Source organism: Plodia interpunctella, chromosome 25 (assembly GCF_027563975.2).
Source record: "Plodia interpunctella isolate USDA-ARS_2022_Savannah chromosome 25, ilPloInte3.2, whole genome shotgun sequence".
Classification (NCBI taxonomy): domain Eukaryota; kingdom Metazoa; phylum Arthropoda; class Insecta; order Lepidoptera; family Pyralidae; genus Plodia; species Plodia interpunctella.
The window spans coordinates 3,596,356-3,618,997 of record NC_071318.1 but is presented as its reverse complement, the minus strand read 5'-3'; the positions used below and the strand labels follow the sequence as shown (position 1 = coordinate 3,618,997).

Below are 22,642 nucleotides of genomic sequence, written 5' to 3'. Positions count from 1 at the left end.
AACTTTTCTATCTCAGTTAATCACTGCATCACCAAATTGTATCTTTTAGATTTAATTTATCGAGTTCATACTAACCGAAACTCGTCGCGCGGAAGTCAGGCTTGTTGACCACTGCACTGGACAAGTGCAGGCATTGAGTTTACGCCCGGTTTTTGACTTGTGAATTGAAAATATTATCTCGTGGATGTCGTAAGAGGTAACTAAGAATTTTCTACGCAGGTTTTAACGTAATTTTTTACCGTTCGGTACCGAACGAAGCCAGGAGCATGCGGAGATGAGTGAGGTTACGCCCGGGATTTTTGGAGTTTCAACAAATAGGAGAAATATATTCGTATAGTGGTAATAAACTATCCTATCCCACTAATATTATAAATGTGAAAGTTTGTGAGGATGCATGTATTTATGTTTGTTACTCTTTCACGCAAAATCTACAGGATCGATTGTTGTGTTATTTGGTACACGGATAGGACGTTACCTGGAATAACACATAGAGTACTTTTTATCCCGAAATTCCCACGGCAGTGAAGCCCCGGGGCCCTGCTAGTAGAGGAATATATTGTCAATATAACTTGATCGAGATTACGAAAGCTTACAATACAATACACTTTTGCTATCACAATACTCGTATAGACGTATTAGCATTTGTCGAAATGTCAACTTTCGCTGGTGCACCAATTTTCACGCCCTTTCTCTTGAATAAAGACAATGGTATTATTCATAATTGTTATTCCGATGACTAAACATTACGTTGCGGGCGTATTGTGAAATAGGACTTTCGCTAAGTTGTCTAATATTCCGTTAAAGTTAAACATTTTTGTACATAATTTTTGTGAAATATTTTATAACGTCTATTAACTTTATTTGCTTAATTATACTACAAAAAAACTAAAAGACAGCTAAGGGTCTTTTCCACCAGTTAACCGACAGAGTGACGAACAGAAAGTGGCGAGAAGGTCTAAAAATTAAATAACAAGAAAGAGAATACTAGATAAAATATTATACAATACAATACCCTTTATTACACACATAATAAATTATTCACCCGAACCTTCCTTAGAACTGACACTATCTATTGGTGAAAAGCGCAATAAAATCCGTAAATTGTTTGTTTATCGCGAACAGACAGACAGACGCCGCAAAATACTTATTCCGAGAGACCGAAAAAATAGTAAATCTCGTAATTATAAACTGATCAATGAAAGTGACATTTAGATATCGTGTTTGATCATCTAAAAACCTTCGTACATTTTATATTTTACCCAGTCGAATAGCCAATTTCTTCCAGGCAATCTTTTAACTATTAAGAAGTAGTTTTAGTGTATTTTTTATACAGCCCTTCTTTTACTCTTCTTACAAGGCATCCAGAATATTAAACTTGCCTTTAAAATGTTATTAAAATTTTACAAGGCTCATGGAGACTGAAATAGAATCGATCGATTTTGCCGTGGCTTGCATAATCGTAATTATGACCGTAACATAATGATTATGGTTGCATGCGCGTCAGATCTGGCATCGACGCCTTCATACACGAGACGCGGTACAGTCAGACGCATAACTAAATACTCACAAATTGAAAATGGATCTTATTATTCAAATTTAGCCGCACACTAGTGCACCCATTGTATTTGATTGTATCATGAGTGATTTCACTACCTTTACTATTTTTTTGTTTATATACCTATCATTAGTATGAATTTGTTAGGTTAATTAATTGGATTAGCCTGTAATTATATATCTAAGTTGTAAATACAATAAATTTCATTTCTCAAATCAAAATATGTTATTGTGTTTATGTAATCTGGAATAAAATAAAAAATATCTAGATAAATTATGCCACGCTAGATAAATAAATTTATTGCAAATTATAGTATTAGTAGTTTTATAATTATACTATTATATATAGAGGTACAATGTGGTCACAGTTGACTACACGATTTGTATCTACCCGTACACCAAACATCCTGACAAACAACAAAACTTTCGCATTTATAATATTAGTGGGAAGTGGGATAAAAAGAAGATTTATGTATTTATTTACGAGTATTTAACATAAAGCACGTTTACAGTCGTTACATTTTGTAGTAAGTACATTAACCTGTAGCTTAGTATAGCGACACATAAAGATGATTACGCGATTACACAACATTTCGTAATAATAAATTAATCTTAGAACATGATTATGTATGCGACTGTACTATCAGTACTATGAATAAATTAATGTTACTACACTCGTCGGCCATTGTACGCAAATTCGAAAAAGCAATTTTTGCCGACATGTGATTGACTCGCAACACACACCACGCCCCGGCTTCACACGTATTCTTTGTAATAGTTTCATCACAATTATAATCATATAAGACACTTTTTCTTATGACAAAATGCATCGCAACCAACTTGCAATGCAAACGAATTGTCAAATCGCACGCGAACGAAGTAGCGGTAGCTAGTATTTTCCAACTTAGATTTTCAGGTCCTTATTGAAATTCTCTTTCAACATAGACATTTCCAAAAACAGATAATTTTTCACTTAATTCAAAGTAAGTACTTTAATTTGACGTACCTTTTCACACAGTCGAAATTGGCAGATCTGAAAAATAAAAATATTATTTAGAAAATCTTTTCAACATTGCATAGATCTTACGTAAACAAAAGGCGGACATATCTACAAGTCAATCAACTGGGAAGAAACCCAGAATTTTAGTTTAGTATTATAAATATTATTCGACCCCATTTGCAACTGACCCCAATTCAAAATTATCAATTTTTTTCTAACAATCAAAATCATTAAATTCTTGCATGATTTTAATAACTCAATTTTCACGCCATCCACGCTAGATTACGTCAATATAATTGAGAAAATCGGTGTCTGTTTGTACATAATTGGTTTGTTTGAGTTAAATAAGTGAAAGTGGGTGTTCCTTTTATTCTAAAATCTTTGGGCAATTCACAATTGTTTATTTCCACAAGGTTATATTTACCAGCCGTTCTCGCAGACGATGCTGATGAATTACTATGAATAACATGACACTTTGGTTGAATTACTTCCATACTAGTTGTTACTCGTAGCTCCATCTGCGGTCAAACATTGGCTTATGTTTGACCTCGTGTCATTAACTATATCTATTTAGAATTTCACCAAAATCGGCCCAGCAATTTAGCCGTGAAAGCAGACACATAGACTTTCACATTTATTACATTAGTATCCATATCCAGACCGATTTCATCCACAGCGACTTGGTATCTGGCTACTGAGACGAACGTTCGTGAGCTGACATAGGTGACTGACATAGCCAATTTTAGCATTATATTAGTACCTATGAAAAGTATGAATTGTATATATGCCAAATACATACAAAACCAAATGATAAACCAATCACAAAACTCCGGGACGGTAACACCCTGGCGAATAGGCTGCGGTGACCACTTCCCAACTTGTCGCATGCTTGTTTGGCAGTATTAAAAAAAACTCATATGTCCTTGAAAAACTGGAAAAGTCACTGCATGTATTTTTTTGTGATCGAAAGTGAAAGAGCATGACCTCATTTCGGGCCACGTGGCCGAGCTGACCGACAAACTTGTAATTATCCAACACGGATCGTGATTACTAGATGTGACAGTTTTCCATGCGTTACACAATATGGAATAAATTACTGTAATTGTGAATGACACATTGATTGGGAAATGATCCTCTGTGATTGTGAGTGGATGAAGTTATTTGTGTTTCATTCGTTGTTGAAACTTGAAACTTGAAAATCTTGAAACTTTCAAAATCAGCCTTATGGCGCTTTATTCCCGAACACTAGAGTCACTTCACATTTGTATTAATTTCTTTTATTTCTTAGCGAAAAAAAATATTTTTTTAAATAAAATATTTTCTATTCTAACTGGTTAAAGAATTAGTTGGGATTGTAAATAAATTTAAATATATAAATAGATAAATTTATTTCATGAATTGTGTCATCTAAATGTACACACTATATTTGCTTTGAGCTCATAAATATTAATATATTTATCATAAAATAAGTTTTTTTTTATGAAGCAATTTGATCGGTGTTCAACATGGAATAGGTACCTTGACCTTGGGTGCTATATAATTTGTGTTCTGAAAGGATAACTTAGTGATATCTATTAAGTTCTACTTCTATGATCGGTATAATATTTAGCGTAAGCATAAGCGTTTATGTGAAACACCTGGTCATTATATTGCACATAGCATATTATGTTCCAAAATTGTAGACCGTGTACAGAAATTATACTTCTAGTGTGTGATACATTAGTGGCTGTACAATACAGTGTACATGTTTGGTAACTGTCATAGATATTGCGTGGTTTTATACAAAATAGTTATACTTGTACTAGCGTTAATAATTTCGTGCGTCCGTTCATAAGTTTACATTATTATCGATATCTCGGGATCTAAGCGACTTATGACTTACGACTGATGAAACTTATACCAGCAGGCCTACCATCAACTCTTACGGAACGATTCAAATGATAGGAACCTAAAATGAATCGTATTCATACTGAAAACTAACTAGATGGTACGAATTTGCGATGCAGATCAGAATAAGAGATGATGGTAAGCCCCCAGATTTTAAGTTAGTCCTTCCGCTATACATAAATTCTATTCAGTAGCTTTTGCGTGATGCGCGAATAAATATTGTCTTAAAAAAAAGCAAAAGACAAATTAAATTTAAAAATTGCCGATTAAATATAAATAAATAAATTAGGACAAATTACCTACACAGATTGAGTTAGCCCCAAAGTAAGTTTTAGACTTGTGTTATGGGATACTAACTGTACTCAATTTTATAACATATAGGTAGGTACATATATAGATAAACATCCAAGACTCGGGCCAATCAGAAAAAGATCTATTTCCATCATGACCCGACCGGGGATCGAACCCGGGACCTCTCGGTTCAGAGGCAAGCACTTTACCACTGCGCCATAGAGGTCGTCGTCATTCGGCCGGATTGAAATATAATATAATATTATATAACAAAGACAGAATAACAAACAAAAATGGTTGTAACTAGTTCGTAACATACTGCCCATATAGCTGTCTGTCAAATGGTATGTTAAAATGTTACATGCGTGAGTATAATATTTTGACAGTTGTTGATTATAGAAAAAAATTAATAGGTCCAATACAATATTCACGAAATAATCATTTACATTTTTAAAATGCCAATCAAAACGCATCTAAATATATATTTATTCCGATTGTAATCATATTTAAACGGCCAACGGGCTCAGACTCATTATGGCTAAAGAAGATTCAACTTTTATTTTATTTATTCATTCAAATTTTGACAATTTTAATAATGATGTAAATTCGTCCTCCTAATTTTTAATATATGTATAAGACCTATATTTGTTAATTGAAGTCCTTGGAGAAAAGGCAGCGGTGAAGTTTGTTGCGCCGCTTCTTCTTCATCTGCGCTTTGGAAGCCGACAGTAGACTTAGTTTAAGTAATTTTTGACGTCAATAAGTGATGTATATCATCCTAAATTGAATAAAGAATTTTGAATTTGAATTTGAAGAAATCGGGAATGCGCTTAGATAAAAGAGAAAGAGAGACAGAAAGAGAGAGAAAATGGCATGGTGCTACAGATTCCTTGAAATTAATATAAAGTCGGCGAAGGGCGATAGTAAGCATTTGGCTACAAAATCTTATTGTGTTGTCGAATCTCAAAATCGAAACGCATAGACAAGATAGAAAAATATATAATAATGTGGATGAAAAAATATTTTAAATAATGTGAAAAATGGAATGTAGTTAAAAATAAAATCAATTAACACTATCGAATAAATTAACACATCTTAATTAATAAGTATCAGAATTTACAAAAGTGAATCTTCTACAACATTAACCTCTTTTAATATGCGTGGGCAGGTAGTTAGAAAGTTAAACGGTTGGTTAATTATACATTTTATTGAAAAATCTCACTGTTATATATTTATCAGTGACTTTTGTTCCACTTTTATAAAAATGTTTTGTATGTTTAAGTATACATTGAAGAATATATATTAAAAATATATTCCCTAATTCATAAATAAATATAATATGTTTTGAAATTGAATATAATAATATAGATTTTCAGTATTTAATTATTTTATTTTTATTTTATTACGGATTAACAAACAGTTACAAAATAAAGTCTTAATTAAAATATAAATTAAATATGTATGTGTATATAATTGTGTAACCCACAACTTTATTCACAGCTTAATTAAGTTCATAATGAACAAAAAATTAAATATATTTAATTAAATTAAAAAATATAATAAATAAAATAATAAAAATAGTTATAAATATTAAATTTCATAAAGGGTAGATTTTGCCCTTAGCTTCGCCCGCGTTAATTTCCCACAAGAGCAGTAAGTTTCCCGGGAGTAGGAGATAGGTATGTCTTTCTCCTTTCTCCTCTTCTAAAAGTAGCCTATGTCTTTCTCCTACTTCAATCTTTTGAAAATTTCAAGGAGTTTAGTTGAGTAGACATACCTGAAGAAGCACAAACAAAAGCTTTTGTAATATTAGTTAGGATTCAAATAATGTAAATAGAATATAAACATTTAAACTATTTCGTGTAATAGTTTTTTAAACCACGTGTGTATGGCGCTTTACAGCGCTTAACGGCTCAGGCGAGAAAGTGGAACAAACAAACAGACTCACTTTCACATAATTTTGTTATCTAGTAAGAGTTTCAAGTTAAAAGCTATCTTTTTGTTTTCGTTGGCGATTGTATTCGAAACGATAATCCTGTTGCAACAGCTATTGACACACAATATAATCAATGCTAGCTGCGACCCGCGTCTGTGCTCCCGTCGAAAGATTGGTACCTACATGATAATCCTAAATAGACACGTGTGACATGTCATTGTACTGTAATAGAATTGTATTAAAACCTGGACCTGGTACAGCCAATAGCACATCAACCTATCCGAATTCATTGTAAACTTCATGTTGGGTTGTTCAATTATATGTGCTGTAGACTGTACCATAGAACCTTCTATATGCAATTAGATTGGTAAAATCAGGAAGCATATAACCATAAAATCACTGGAATGCATAACAAAGGCCCGTGTCTTGTTAATTTCAAGACTAGTTCGCCCACGCGGCTCCGTTTATGGTACTTACGTGATACAACTTTAACCAGGGTCAGACAGTACATACGTTTGTTTACGAGAAATATCGAATTAGGTATACATGATTTTTTTCCACAGCAGAATATTTTTGAGCTGGCTTTGATGATGAAACAACGTCGGTTATATTCTATATCTATAGGTCAAACTGAGTTGGTTTACAAAGAAATCTATGCCAAAAGTATGTATATCACAACACAAATAAGTATCTTAACTATTTTAGAACTTACATTAAAATTCTTGCAAAATACTGAATTTCCAAATTGTGACCCCATTGGAACCAAACCAAAGGTTGATTTAAGTTCATTAAAGTTAATTTTTTGTCAAAAATGACAAAAACAAATTCTTCTCTCATACAAAATAGGCTTGATGAAAAATCATGGAGAATTTGAGAGATAGCCGTCTCTCAAATTTTACTCATGGCACATGGTTTTGTATACCAATCTCCCTCCGGAATGATCGGTCTACGTGTCTGATCCATGTTTTGTACTATTTCTGGAGGATTCCGGAGTGGAATATAAATAACATAGGATGTTATAATACTTCTCATATATTATCTTCAATTTTTAATACTTTTGACATTAACAACTGGGTTGCCTAGACTCCATTAGGGCGGCCAACGTCTGCATTGACGGATGCATACATATTCACCACTGACCACCATTTGTTTCTGGTAAAGGAAAACATCAAGAAGAAATTTCCTTTCTATTTGATTTGTAAATAAACAAATAAATAAATAAATATATAATGATAAATCACAAAGATTGACCTAGACCCAAAGTAAGTTCGAGACTTGTGTTAAGGGATACAAACTCATCGATACCATATTATATTCTATAACATATACACATATAGATAAACATCCAAGACTTCGGCCAATCAGAAAAAGACCATTATCCATTATGACCCGACCGGGGATCGAACCCGGGACCTCTCGGTTCAGAGGCAAGCACTGCGCCACCGAGGTGAGGTGAGGTGCAGCAGAAATGGCCTAAAGGCAGACCAAAAAAGACTGTATATGTATTGGTGTAGATCTTACCTTCTATTCGCGATATGACAATCTTTTCATTTTACCTTTCGATTTTTTACTCGTTAAATATAGGCAAATGTAGGACAGCGAATGCTGGGCTTCGAGATGAGAGAGAATAAACATAGGCAAATTAGTTATACTCATCTATAGTATAGATGATATACTATACTATATTATTGTTATAAGCGTTTATGTGTTTGTTTGTATGTTTGAAACGGGCAATCTCCGAAACCACTGAACCGATTTCAAAAATTCTTTCACCATTAGAAAAGTACATTATCCAAGATTACTATATTTTATCTCAAAATTCTCACGGGAGCGAAGCCCCCGGAAACATCTAGTTCTCAATAAATATAAAATAGCCTTTATCATTATATGAGTAATAACCAGTTTTCAGATCAGTATGATTAGCCCCAATAACTAAATTTCTAATGCTATCAATCGATAGATCATTGTTTAATATTCTTTTGTTTGAAAGTGGACGTGATTAACTGGTTAAGGTGATATGTGCACTGCTGTGATCGCCTCATGGGATTATTTTTTTATACGATCATATCAATTAACGAGGTATTATCGCCTTTCAAATTAATAGTATGTTACTCTAAGTTTTATTGCAATATGTTAACAATATTGTTATTTAAATCTCTTTGTATTAAAATTGTTATAAAAATATGATCAAAATTTACAAGAAAGTAAAATACGTTTGATCTCGAATTTTTAAATGTAATTTTTGTTGCTCATTCTCAATATTCTAGAATTTCATTTTCAAAAAGCTAAAAAGCTAGTTTAGTTACAGTGCACAAATACATAATACAATTGGCATTAAGGTCTACCCATCCCAGTTATTGTTTCATTCTTTGGGGCACATAAAAATATGATTTTTTTAAAATTTATATATATATTAGACATAATATGTCAGTTGCCGTCACCGCTTGGTTGAATTTGGCATCTGACTAGGGGAGACTTTTGCCCAGCAGTGGGACGAACAGGTATAAAAAAAATGTCAGTTACCATGGCCTAGTTATCAGATTGAATAATGCCTCGTACCGTGTCGTCCATTTTACTTTGGCGGACTGAATACATCATCTTAAATCCTTTTGTTTGAAAGTGGCCGGTCAACTGGTTAAATGACATCGTGATGGCGCAGACCTTGATGGCACCAACTATCGGAGATAGTTGATATGATTGCGACTCGATTTAAAGCACCCTATTCGATTCTAGAGTTCAAAACTTAAATCAAAAGTCAGACAAATGATTTACCGATCATATCAAATCAAAGTGGTTGAAAATCATTATTGATCGGTGTTTGGCGCAAGACGATCAAGGGAATAGTGAAATAATAAATAATATCTAAATAATAAACTTTGTTTTGTATTTGCACGGTGTGGTTCCGCCCTAGAATAGGACCACTCTATATCGTCCCGCGAATGTCGTACGAGATGATTAAGGAACACAAAGCCTTAACAGTTAGTTAGCTTAGCTGGTTAGTTGAGTTAGTTAGTCGTACGTTACAAAATTCATTTATGAACGTGGCAAAACCAACGCTGACAGTAATTCCCAACACTGAAACTAATGACGAAATTTATTTCAATACTCGATAATCACTTACAATATTTAGCATTATAACTACTTAACCCTTAAAATTATTGATCATAAAGTATTAGCATTAAGCTGGCCAAACAGCATTCTGTCTAGAAACCAGTGAGTTTATCGTTACACTAGTGCTGTAATAAATATATTGAATGGTCGACGATTACAATATTAAAATATCGATATTCAACCACTGACCGTTCGACAATGACACGCTGACAAAAGTTATCACATCCAAATGAATAAAGAAATATGTATATCGATAAAGAAGTATTTTTGCTGCATGTAAAACATTTATATATAATGAAAATAATGGAGGCAATGGGTGATTGTAATTATGTTATGTTATAGTATGTTATACATAAGTAATGTAAAAGGCTAACCTGTCATATTAGAATATGTATTTTGTAGTGGTAGGTTAAGTTTGGTCAAATAAATAAAGAAAAGAATATATTTTTTACAATCACAACATTTAAGTTTACAAGATACGAGCGTGCAGAAATCCAGTGCATAGAAACAAAGTGCTTTATTTAGGTTATTGAATTTATAAAAAAAAATGAATTATCGAATTAATTTACCAATGTGTTAAGTTTTAACGTTATATAGTTTTTATATAATCCATTATTCAACACAAACTAACAATATAATTGTGCCTAGCTATCGATATTATTCGACTGTCGATACTTTCATCTACTGGCAACCCTAGTTCACTAGAGATAAGTTTGAGAGTTTATGAAATGTCACTGAGGATTAAATCATTTGTGTGGTTACGCTTTTTGTGTTGAGAAATTTGGAGCAAGACAGATTTTCTGCTCGAGGTTGTTTATTAGTGGTTATAACCACTATAAGGTGTTTCTCAGAACGTTTCAATTCACCCGCTGCGGCCGCGCTGTTATTACATTTTTTTTAATTTCAACAAAGACAAGTATTAGTTTTCATATCTAACTTTAGAATACCTAGTTGTTCGCCGCGAGATAGACCTCGCGAACACAATATTTTTTTACAAAATTGTGTATATTTCACAAACGACTTAACCGATTTTGTTGCCCCACGAACTTAAAATATCTATTGATAAACATACCTTTTAAATTTCATCAAAATCAGACAAACGGTTCGAAAGTTCGCGTTACAAACATACAAAAAATCTATTTTTGCCCCAAGTTGATTTGCCATAACATAGCACGATTGCAGCGAATTTTCTACATTTGGTGTGCAGTAGTGTGCACGGACCTTTGAACTAAATCATATAATTGAAAATACATTTTTCGGAATCATTACGTGGAATGAAACACGCAAAGAATAATTCTGACCGGAATTTATTTCAATTCGACTGGGCTTAAATCTTCTACGTAGTTCAATCTCTATTCATCACTCAGTACTATCGATATCATTATGCAACTAAAGTGCAACTGTAATGCATCACTCTGTTATCGAAGTGTGCCGTTTTGGACCTATATTTCATTCTATAACCGTTAGCTGCTGATTTTATGATCGATTTGTTCATTTCAATTCATTGCATTTTGTATAGTTGGATTATAAATTATTCAAATTCAAAATTCTATATTCAACTTCAGATGATATACATTGACATTTGCTGGACAAAATCAACTAAATATTTTTGATGCGGTGGTGGTGTAATGGTGGTGTAATTTGTATACCAATCTGACTCATGTATAGTAGTTTTCATAGACTACCACTTGCTTCCGGTGAAGGAAAACATCGTAAGGAAACCTGTACACTGGTTGATTATTATTAACCTGTGTGTGAAATGGAGAAGGCAATGGCAAACCACTCCATTAATAATGCCAAGTTGTTGTGTGTGTTTCATTCCATTCCACGTAATGACCTCGACCCTCAGCCATGAGGAATACGACTATGAAGAATTTTTGAAATACAAAAACGAAATTTAATTCATAAGTATTAATATGGTTCTATCAATAGTTTTTTCTTCACAATATACATTCTAATCTTCCGTATATTTTCTGTTATAGCAATATTACATGGTTAGTATGACGTCATGGCTTCCTACTGCACCATCTTTGTTTTTGTAACCTATGCGGTTAAGGTTGATTCGGTCACGGATCATTTGGACACAAAAACTGTGGACTTGGGAAAAAAATGTTCCTACTTCGTACAGTAAGGAGCTTCCTATTGCATTTAAAATTAAAACTAACCGCGCCCCAGGGCTTCGCTCCCGTGGGAATTTCGGAATAAAAAGTACCCTATGTTATTCCAGATTATATTCTACCCGTGTACCAAATTTCATAACAATCCGTCCAGTAGATAAGCAACAGAAAAAAAGTTTTGCCTTTGTTTGCCAAACTTTGACAGATTCGGTATACATTCCTGGTTTTTCATTGCTGTAAATAAAAGCACTCCTGTGTCTGAGTTCGGTCGTGATGACTGTGCAAAGTATGAAAGCGGATCCTGGGCTTCAACGCCCATGAACTCGTCCATGAAAATAATTGTTTTTTAAATTTAAATACACCAATAAATCTAGAAAATAATAAACATAATTGGTACAACCATAAACTGTGATAAGCGGATTGATTGTGCTAATAACATTGTTATCAACTTTCCGATAACAAATTTTTGTCCAGAGAGGATAAATTGATCTGTATTCGACCATTCTGTAATTATATATATGTGACAAGATTTTATTCAAGTTTCTCTGAACTAAACGAGATGCCAGTTGTATTTTGGGCTGCGACGTCCCGTCTTTGAGAAACTTTGTGATTTTACGAATGCGACGTAATAAAAAGAAAATAGAAAGAAAAATGTGTTTATTTCCACCTTAATTCTAATTACATCAGTTGTGGGAGGGGTGAACTGGCGCCTGAGCTAGGAAAACCCTGTGTTTCAGGACTCTAGGACAGTCGCCCACAATAACATTGAGTGATCTTTGGATATAAGGAGATAAATTTTGGCGGAAGTGGGGGACAGGGTTCGGATGTATCGTTTTCGAGTATGCTTGTGTGGTCGTGTAATGTTTAATTTTTTTATTTTATTATTTATACTTGGATCATACAATATGCATATATGCGATGTAATATAGTAATATGCGAGTTATGGTTAAATATGAGTGTTTGACTCTGTGTGTGTCTCAAGAAGTTATGTATGTAAAAATGTGAGTTAATTTCAAAGTTCAATAAGTTATAGCTGTTAACATTGCTTGTAGTAGTTTTAGCCTAAAATTCCAAAATTCCAAATCAATATAAAAGCTTAAATTTAAATCTATTTAAAAAGCACCTCAAGTCTTTATTAACTGATAAATGTTATTATACTTTAAATGATTTCTTTAATGATAGACTCGGATAGAATTTAGGGCTAGTATAAGTACATTATAAGTCTTTTTTTGTTTTGGATTTGTAGTGGATAGCATGCTCCTCTTTATTTATTTATATTTGCATACCTATATTCGGTAAAACGTGTAGGTCTAATTCATTTTGACTATTTGTACTCATGTTTCTGGCAAATAAATGTTTTCTTTCTTTCTTTCTTTAGCTTGAAGAATCATGATTCAAATTAATCTGTAAATTTGATGTGGATCAGAGCAAGAGATCCATAAGAGCCAGAGGTCTAGATTCTGTACTAGAAGGTCTAGACGTAAAGCGGACGGCCTGATTTGAACCCTTTTTGGGAATGCTGTTGGCTCAGCTATCAAAGCTTGTCGTGCTCGGGGGGAAAATTGAGTATACGAATCTATAGCGGGAACTATACATACGACGCAACTGGATATCTCGTCTTTTACCCTTATGAGGTAGACAGATCTAATATTTTTTTTATCACTATTTATGGAGCTAAGACTTGCTGGCGATTCTTCTCATAACTCTTCGCATATGGGAAGAATTTATTAGCTTTTCCCTTGACTTTTTAAATCTTCTGCTGGTATATTTTATGTTTTTCTTTCGTTTCAAGATGTAAAATCAAGAATATTTTTTAGTGAAAATGTTTTCAACCATTTGGAAGTTCTCAGTTTTCGAAGTCAGTCTGCTTATGAGAAGTGACTCGGTTAGGCTCAATTAGTTTACGATTACCTAAATTGTTTGTAGGAAACATTACATAATCGCACAAACCACACATTTTGCGGTTTTTTGTCAGACTAAGTTATTGTTAATGAGTAACTATTTGCTCACGAGGTCACATGGAAAACGTGGAATTAAGATGTGTTACTTCAATTATATGGCCGATTAATATATTGTCATAAATGGGAATAAAACCCGATTGTATTTTCGCCTGTGATATGGAAACACGGTTCGTATTAAAATATGACCTTTTTGTAAATAATGTTGTTTGTTGTAATTTTTATATGTGAATTTTAGTTTGCTATTGTGTTTTACAATTATTTATAATCATTCGTTATTGATGAGTAACATGGAACTATAATTATGAGACACTAGTGGCCCGTTCCGGCTTCAATAGGGTTAAAATAGTTCGTTGTTATATGTTTCAAAAATTTTTCGTGGTTTTTTTCATTATAACAACTTTCCATTCACAAATTCTTAACATTGGTATTGATTCCGATATAAGACTTTGTTTTGTGTTTGGTAATTTAAAAAATCCACACAATGCAAAATATTTGTATATATATAAGCATGGAATTGTTGAGATCTGCATACACAAACGGTAAATAATTGCTTATAATAAACACGCAATATCGCGAAGCTACTTACTAGGAAGTAAGTAAGTAAGTAAGGTCAAATGGTGTTCGTTTGACGGGTAAAAAACTTAATTATAGTGTTTACGTCTAAGGATGTGGTGTTCCGTATTCGTCTTGTTTCTGAACCAGCACGAAAAAGATGGGTGTTGAGTGATTATCGTGTCAATTTGTTTCATATACTTGTAAGTACCAGTCAACTTTGATGTTGATTTTAACGTGCGCGCACTTTTCGACAAAATGCGTTTGAAACTTTGCGTTTTTCTGCGCAGGTCATATAGTTAAAGTCAAAGTTGAATGTTGCAACCCATTCTTAGTTACATATTCGGTGTGTGCCTCACGATCTATATTGACTAAGCTATATTTTCGTATGGATAGTGGATATCGTGCGAGCCGGCTAAGGGATAAAAACCTTGCCAGCTGACAGGCAACAGCAAGGTATCCTAAAGTTGTAGTTAAGCAGAAGGATTTTGAAAATGTAAAGGTTTGTTTTTTTTTTTTTGATCCTAGGCTTCGGGGCATCCTTATTTGGTATGAACCGGGTGAGAATGAGAGACGGAGACATTACTGAGGTCGTCTAATTTTTGTACGACTTCTTCACCCTTTTGATATCTTATTTCTGTGTCATTATGGCTATTTATATGATGAGACAAATATGTGGCCACTATTATAGTATTGTGGAGGTCCTCCATAGTACAAGAAGTGGGACATATCAAGCACGACAGTAGGTGAGCACCACAGTCGCAGAGATTGTGGTTAGCGAAGCCCTACTTCTCCCGGTTTTGACTAATGTAGTACGTCTGGAAAGATTATGGTAGATGGAGATCATATACGTATATAGGATTATCTTAGAATTTAGAGTTATCTATTCCATTGTCGTTTGATATTTATTAGTTTCACAACACCACAAATCCCGACAAATTGTTTAGAACAATCGTTGATTTTCACAAAAAGATTGCATTTTTGTTTCATTCACAATTATAAACATTCCCATACATTGTGCATTCATCTGTTAATTAGAGTTTTCAAGGCGCATTATGGTGACGAAATATTGTTTTAATTTTTTATTTATTTATTAGTTTGTCTCAGTCTAGCCTGATGGAAGGTAAATAATGAGGTCTAGTGCCTATTCACTCACAAATAATGCCTATTCACTCTTGTCTTGAAGATCTCTATTGTAGAATTAAAAAAAATAGATAATTAATTACAAAGTTCGCTGTAGGAACGAGGATCCAAATTTAATAATATCTTTGTAATAAAACATTTATGTTTTTAAACTAACCCTTCCAATTGTATTCTTTATATTTAAAGATTGTGGTCATTAGGTGGATTGAAAACACACAACAAAGACACACACATGTGTGAAATTGAGAAGGCAATCTCCATTTCAGACACTGAATTCATTAAGTAGGATTAGATGGCGGCAGATAATAAATTCTAGGTAATGCAAGTAAGTTTTTATCCGTGCGTGCTTAATGCTTTAAAGTCTTATTAATTAAAGAAGGCATTATTTTAATCGTATGTTTCCTGTTCACCTCAATTGAATTCGTCAAGCAGAAACGATTTGCGAAAAGTGTAAAATGTTTCGCGCAAAAAATACAGCGGCTTGTTTATAATAACTCACCGTCGAATGCGTGTCATTATAGTGATATATATGGGCATAGCCCGCGGCTCCGTCCACGGCGAAACGTAGCTTATGTCACTCTGCATCAGTCCAATATATCAGACCAAAAATCATTTCAATCCAAGCAACTCATATAAGTGAAAGAGGGACAAACAGACACACTTTTAATTAGTATGGACTAAGATTTGCTCGAGACTGCGCATGACCTGTTTTTCGTTCCCGTGAAAATTTTATAAAATCCTCGCATAATGGTTCTTTTCACTTCACAAATGAACTTACATATTTTTGAACTTTCTGCGCCCTGCAGTTTGATGTGGAGATGTAGTCCTTATACTTACATATCATAAAACAAAGTCCTCTACCGCTTCTGTCTGTTTGTTCGCGATTAGCACAAAAACTACTGCACGGATTTTCATGCGGTATTCACCAATAGGTAGTGTGATTCCTGAGGAATTTTTGGTGTGTAATTTATAATATTTTTACCCGAGCTTAGTCGGGACGGGTCGCTAGTAGTGGATAAGAGAAAGAGTAGGCAAGCTAAGTTGATACGCGAGGCTCTTCAAGGGCACTCACACATTCAAAAGAAAATGATACAAGCATTTTTCCTAGGTATCTAGTACCACTCTAATTTTAACAAAGGATGACGCTGGATGCTGCACAATGTTGAAGCACCATTGATAATATCAGTCGCCATCCCATGTCAATGATAGGGCACGTTGAAGGGTGATACAATGATCTAGACCAGGGATGGCAGAGTTTTTAACATCAATGTACCATTTATCTAAAAAATAATGATTTTTGGTAACGTCAAAATCTTTGTGATTATTCGGAAAGACTAGAAGAATAATCTTTACTGGTCACGCTTTCGCGCATCCAAATAGAAAAATTGATTTTTAATCAAGCACTCACGCGCGCGTACTGAATCCTTTTTACCGACTCGTTGGAGGGGAATATGGCGCGCGCGTCTCAGCCGGTGTTTCCCCGCGCGCGCCCCCCGCCCCGTTTATAGTGATGGGGCCTTAGCATTTACTTTAATGTCTCTTAAATTTTTAATTTAGTTTAACGTAGTAAATATAGAAATTGGAGTTTTTATTTTGATTATTTTGCGATAAAAAGAAATGTCGGCATAAAAAAAATTGTTGTTGGTATCCTCTCATCTGCTAGAAGCTAGAAAAGTGTTAACGGTTTCTAAACGGCCTTAATAGTTCAAAGTCGGTTCAGCCGATTGGCTGCTACGATGCCACGGACAAACATAGTCACTACTGTGTCAATATCAAATCCGAAGGACAACTGTGTTGTCGTGCAGAGTGACAAAGAAATGCCAAATTTTCGCGTTATGATGCTACTGCATCATTTTATTTTAGGGATAAAATAATAAAGAAATACATAACCTTTAACCGCAGGTCATTAATTAATGTCAAATTACACCAAAATCGGTAAGGAAGAAAAGCGTTATAGACAGACTCGAATTTATAATATTAGAACGGATTCTTTTCCCCTTGAGGAACCCAAAACTGCAAAACAGATTCGACATGTATTTTCGCGCTCAATTTAACGTAATCTGAGTAAAGTTTTATAGTAAGCGAAGTTTTTATTTTTATATGAAATACGATCTTTGTTTTCCGCATATAAAGTATGAAAGACATGTTTGTGGGATAATGTCAGAAATATTTCATTTTTACTACTACGAGTTAATTATTAAAAAAAACAAGTACCCCAAATTTGTTTTTTTTTTTAACTCGAATTAACTCGAAGTTTTAAATGTCGATATATTTTTTAAACATGATTTTTAGCCAATTTACTCGATCATTGAAATATTCTATCATTGGCTTCACTCTGTTTTATGTTATCGTACTCGATAAATATTAATTCAAAAAATATATTGTACCGTATAATTTTGTGGGTTAGGTCCAAAATAAAATCGAAATAAGTATAATTAAAATATCCGAATTTCTTTGTTAGTCATGTAATTTTACGGTGTCTCGCACACCCGACAATTCTAAGAAAACTTTAAGCGCGTCTTCGTCGAATTTTTTAAAGCCGTGTTTTTCTTTTTTTTACGACCGCTGGAGATTTTTTGAGCCAGTGCGTTATGTTTGATTTTACAGTTGTTCGTGAGTAAAAAGATATTAAGTTTTTTTTTTCATAAAAAGAAATAAAAAGAACGTTCTAATGTCAAATCAATTAGTCACGCAGTTTTCAAATTGATCGTGAAATCTGGGTCTGTAAAGTTCTTCGCTTAGGAGCACTATATACTATATCATACAAACAAAAAACGAATACAAATTTCATTACGCACATCCAAAATTTTGCATTTTGCAAGATTATGAAGTATATTTATTATCACAAAATATAACTACATCATTGAGCCCATTTGAAGACTTATTAATAAGCCAAAACGGAAGTTACTATTTTTTATAAGTAAACATTACATAAAATATTCACATATACACGTGTAAATTGCACAGCAGAACATATATTCCTTAAATCTAATTTAAACCCTTACTAGCAAAAGTAAACGTTAAGTGGTTAACTCATCCACAAGGTCATCCGAAGGCCACAGCTTATGAGGATCTAATGGTTAAACCGCACTGAGATTAGCGACGGTGCAAATTGAGGCTGTGATCCAATTGACAGGCAGAAGCGATTTCTGTAGCTACGACATTTTTGTAGCATTATTGGGTGTTTATCTATATATGTACATGTTATAAATACTTCCATATCCATATTATCCACACTAATATTATAAAGTGAAAAGATTTGTATTGTTGTGTGGAATGAATAAACTCAAACTATTGGACCTATTTCGATGATATTTGGCACAGAGATAGACGAAATGTTCAGGAGTAACATAGGCTACTGTTTTATGGTTTTACACGTTGAGTCAGTGTCACATAACACAACTCTTGGGGCTAACGGGTTCAAAACGAGCACTATTTGATCAATGATTAAAGCAAAATACAAAGATCATTCATAAGAAAATTATCTACTACAGATAACTAAGATCGATGTATTTCACCTGGGAAACTGTAAAATCGCTTCACATTGCCACTAAAGCCTATACCATAGTACAGAACATTAACCCTAGACGCGACCTCAAATATTTTCAAACGAATCATGTATTTTGAATCCATTAAGTGTGGTCAACTTAAGTGACATTTATGCAAATTTGTTTTTATGGCTTGCAATTAAATTATGTAAGGTGTGCAGTTAAATATTTAGGGCCGAACTCGACTGGTGCTCTGCTATGCTGTGCTAACTGAAGCCAAGTTGCGAAAAATCAATACAATGCATAGAACAGCTTCTGTCGAGTCCAGCCCTACTGTCCATTTTAGGAGTAGGCTTGCGTTTTTCATATTTCTGTTGATATTTTTATAGTTAAGAATCGTACCTCTAGAATATTCTAAAGTGATTTTAACAAAGATCTTGTATAATTATTTAAGAGTCATGAAAATAATTGAAGGAATTAAAAAAATCTTCCTTTATTTCTACAAAAAAAAAAAAAAATAGTTTACATAACCTTTGACACAAATCCAAGATAGTATGAATTGAAAGGGATTTAAAAAGGACGAGTTAGCGTCAAGCTTCTTGGATTAAAAATAAGAAATCTATAAAAAAAAAATCAATTTTGTTATACAGCTCACGACAAAAGGTAAATGTGACGAAGGTAGACAATATAATGTATATGAATGACGTAAAAAAAATGATAAGTAGATCAAACTTACCAACTATACTTGGAACTCTCCAAAAGCGAAACAGCTAACCTGTAAAAAAGAGAAAAAAAAAACATTACATACTTTGGATATTTTAAACGTATAATTTCCCACAATTAACACATATTATCTAATTACCAAATAAACAAGTTATGTAAAGACAAACTTACAATCTAGGGCAGAGATAATGTGCGAGGGAGAGCGATGTAAAGTGCATTGACTTGATACGTCAATATTATACTCTCGGAGACAATTCGTCATACTTAGGCTTCGTTCGCACGGACGGTTTTTCAACGCGCGTTAAATAAACGTTCGTTAAGAAAAATGTATCCGTGATAAAGCCGATACTGACGTCCATCGATGGACAACGCAAATTGTATCTATAAAGTTTCTGCGACGTAAGTCGAATCTCCATATTGTTAAAATATATTGTAAACAACGGACTAACGCTAAGTCGACGCAACGTAGCAATGCGGCCTATCCCTTATCCGTTAATAGGTTATAACCTATAATGTTAAATGTAAAAGTATATTTTTATCGAATTTTGCGCTGTATGCGTTAAACGCAGCATTTTGCGTTGTTGCAACACTACTGTTATTGAGTCATAAATGTTTTTCGAAACCATTTTCGAAAAGGTCAAAACAAAAGGAGTCTCTTACAGTACCAACCAACTTCCGTAACTTTCATGTGGAAAACAAAACGAAAACTGTCCAATTTGTGGCACTTTCACTGCGCTAATGGCACCTTTGTCCGTTTCAAAGTACAGTCGGTAGCAAAACTCATAAGATTTTAAATTTGAACCTATCGGTTGCTTCAGAATTTATCTAATTATATGTTTTTAATTCCATCTGATCATATAAACCGGTCCACAACTATATATCCAAAAATATCTAGTATCAAATACTGCTTCATCTGATGAAACATAACTATTGAAAAGAAATATATGATCACCAAGAAAGAGAGTACACAATAATTTCAAAACGACCAAGCAGGAAATTTTAAAAAATGATACTATTTTACTTTTGAATATTGGGTCAACAGGGGAATATATACAAAGTTTAATAAAAATAGATTTTGAAAGACAATAAAATGTAATATAAAAATCGGTTCAAATACAAATAATTTATAAGCAACTAAAATCTTATATAATTTTGGCTTGTATTATGAAAAACGCGCGTGTCAGATAACGTCAGACGACACATCGTCTAATCAAAAACGCGTTAAATCTCATTTGAAAAACAAAACCATACTATTTTTGTAATCTTGAGTTATGACGATTTAATTGAAGTAATAAAAAGCGCGTGAACCCACCACTACTTAACACTTTAGTGCCCGACTGTTCTTCTGTTTTGTATCATTTAGTGAGCAAACATCATAATGATACTTAAAAGTTAGAGGAAGTAAGTCTCATTTTTAATTGCGGTAATTTTGGAGATAAGTGGAACGTACCTACTTACAATAGAATTCCTCTTGAAAATAGTGGAATATGGTTGGTTGGTTATTTATTAGTATCTAAGCCAAACTGTCACAGAAGATTGACAAATCGCATTGTATCCTGAGTGAGTTCATATCACTAATGATATTTATTAGATTGAAAGGTTTTAGCTGCTTGTACTGTAATTGAATGTAAGTTGTATGTAAATAAATTAATTAATATTTCAAATGTAATTAATCAATACCATAGATCAACAAAAAAGAAAAAATATAACCCGAGTCAATGAATTATAAATATTGATTTTTGTTAATTAAATTAAATAATTCCAACTAGTCTATTTGATTTTAAATTTTAAAAAATGATAATAATATTATACAAAAATTCACTATGTTTTTGTAGAGAGATTTAAAAAGTACTTCTTTATAAAGTGTTGAACTGTTGACATACAAAGTCGTAACTCAAACAATATTTGTACATCATATCAGTTTATCAATCGGCGTACTCTAAATTACGGCTTATGCGATAACAAGGTTGAATAACAATTTCGCAATGACTTATTAACTTAACGATGTGTTTAATCACGATATCCAATGCTTATTCGTTGATAGTTTTATACTTTTTGGTACAGTCCTCTTTGTACGCATAAATGTCTGGATGGATTGATAATTTTGATTTTTCTTACTAACATAATAAGTAATGTCAGTAACTACTTGTTAGGGTTCTATACGGTACCCTTATAGGATGTCTGTATGTTCGTCCGTCTGTCACACTCGCATTGCTCCGGATCCACTGTGTCAAATCAGGTGAGACAATATTTCCCTATGTCTTTATAATTATCTTTTTCTAAGTGATTTTACCTAATGTCAAAGTCTTGAAATGTCAAATTATAACCTCAAACCAACAATATTAAAAAACAATAGTTGAGGCCAAATGAGATCATTCGCTCATCATTTATCATTGTACATTTCGATACATCAATCAATTTGTCTGTCCGTCTATCCTTCATTTTGATACGCCCACCATTTTTTTATTGTAATAAATTGATTACCTACATTGTTACTAGTTTTTTAAATCTTGTATTGAGTTTTTTAAAGGTCCCAATATAGATGGGTATTAATTTGATAAGTATTTTTTCATGTTTGTTTTTAATACTGTTTGTGTAGGAAGATCAAATAGTATTGCGCAAATAAGTAGTATTGTACTGTGACTATTATAGCCTGTAATATAGCAAAAAATAAAATAAAAATAAATGTGGAAAAAAATCGCGCACGGATTTCCGTTTATAATTTGTTTTTATTAGGATATATTACGTTTTATTGGATATTTTTTATTAAGCCTATTTCACATATACATTTAACAATAAATACAAACAAACAATGAAAAATATGACCTATAAACGTGAACCATATGTATCTATAACATATGCTTTTTGGTGGTCGTGTA

The 22,642-nt window shown here is 33.1% G+C and overlaps 1 protein-coding gene across 2 annotated transcripts in view; it reads right to left on the bottom strand.

The window, feature by feature from the left end:
• Nucleotides 1–22,642, bottom strand: part of sano (serrano) — a 104,915-nt gene that overhangs the window by 65,280 nt on the left and 16,993 nt on the right. The window contains exons 2-3 of one of the 2 annotated variants that reach the window (XM_053764038.1): nt 19,777–19,815; nt 2,561–2,587 (exon numbers count right to left, since the gene is read on the bottom strand). The gene's annotated coding sequence lies outside the window, so the exon portion shown is untranslated. The remainder of the gene's footprint in view (nt 1–2,560; nt 2,588–19,776; nt 19,816–22,642) is intronic. The other variant, XM_053764039.1, reaches the window with a different exon arrangement.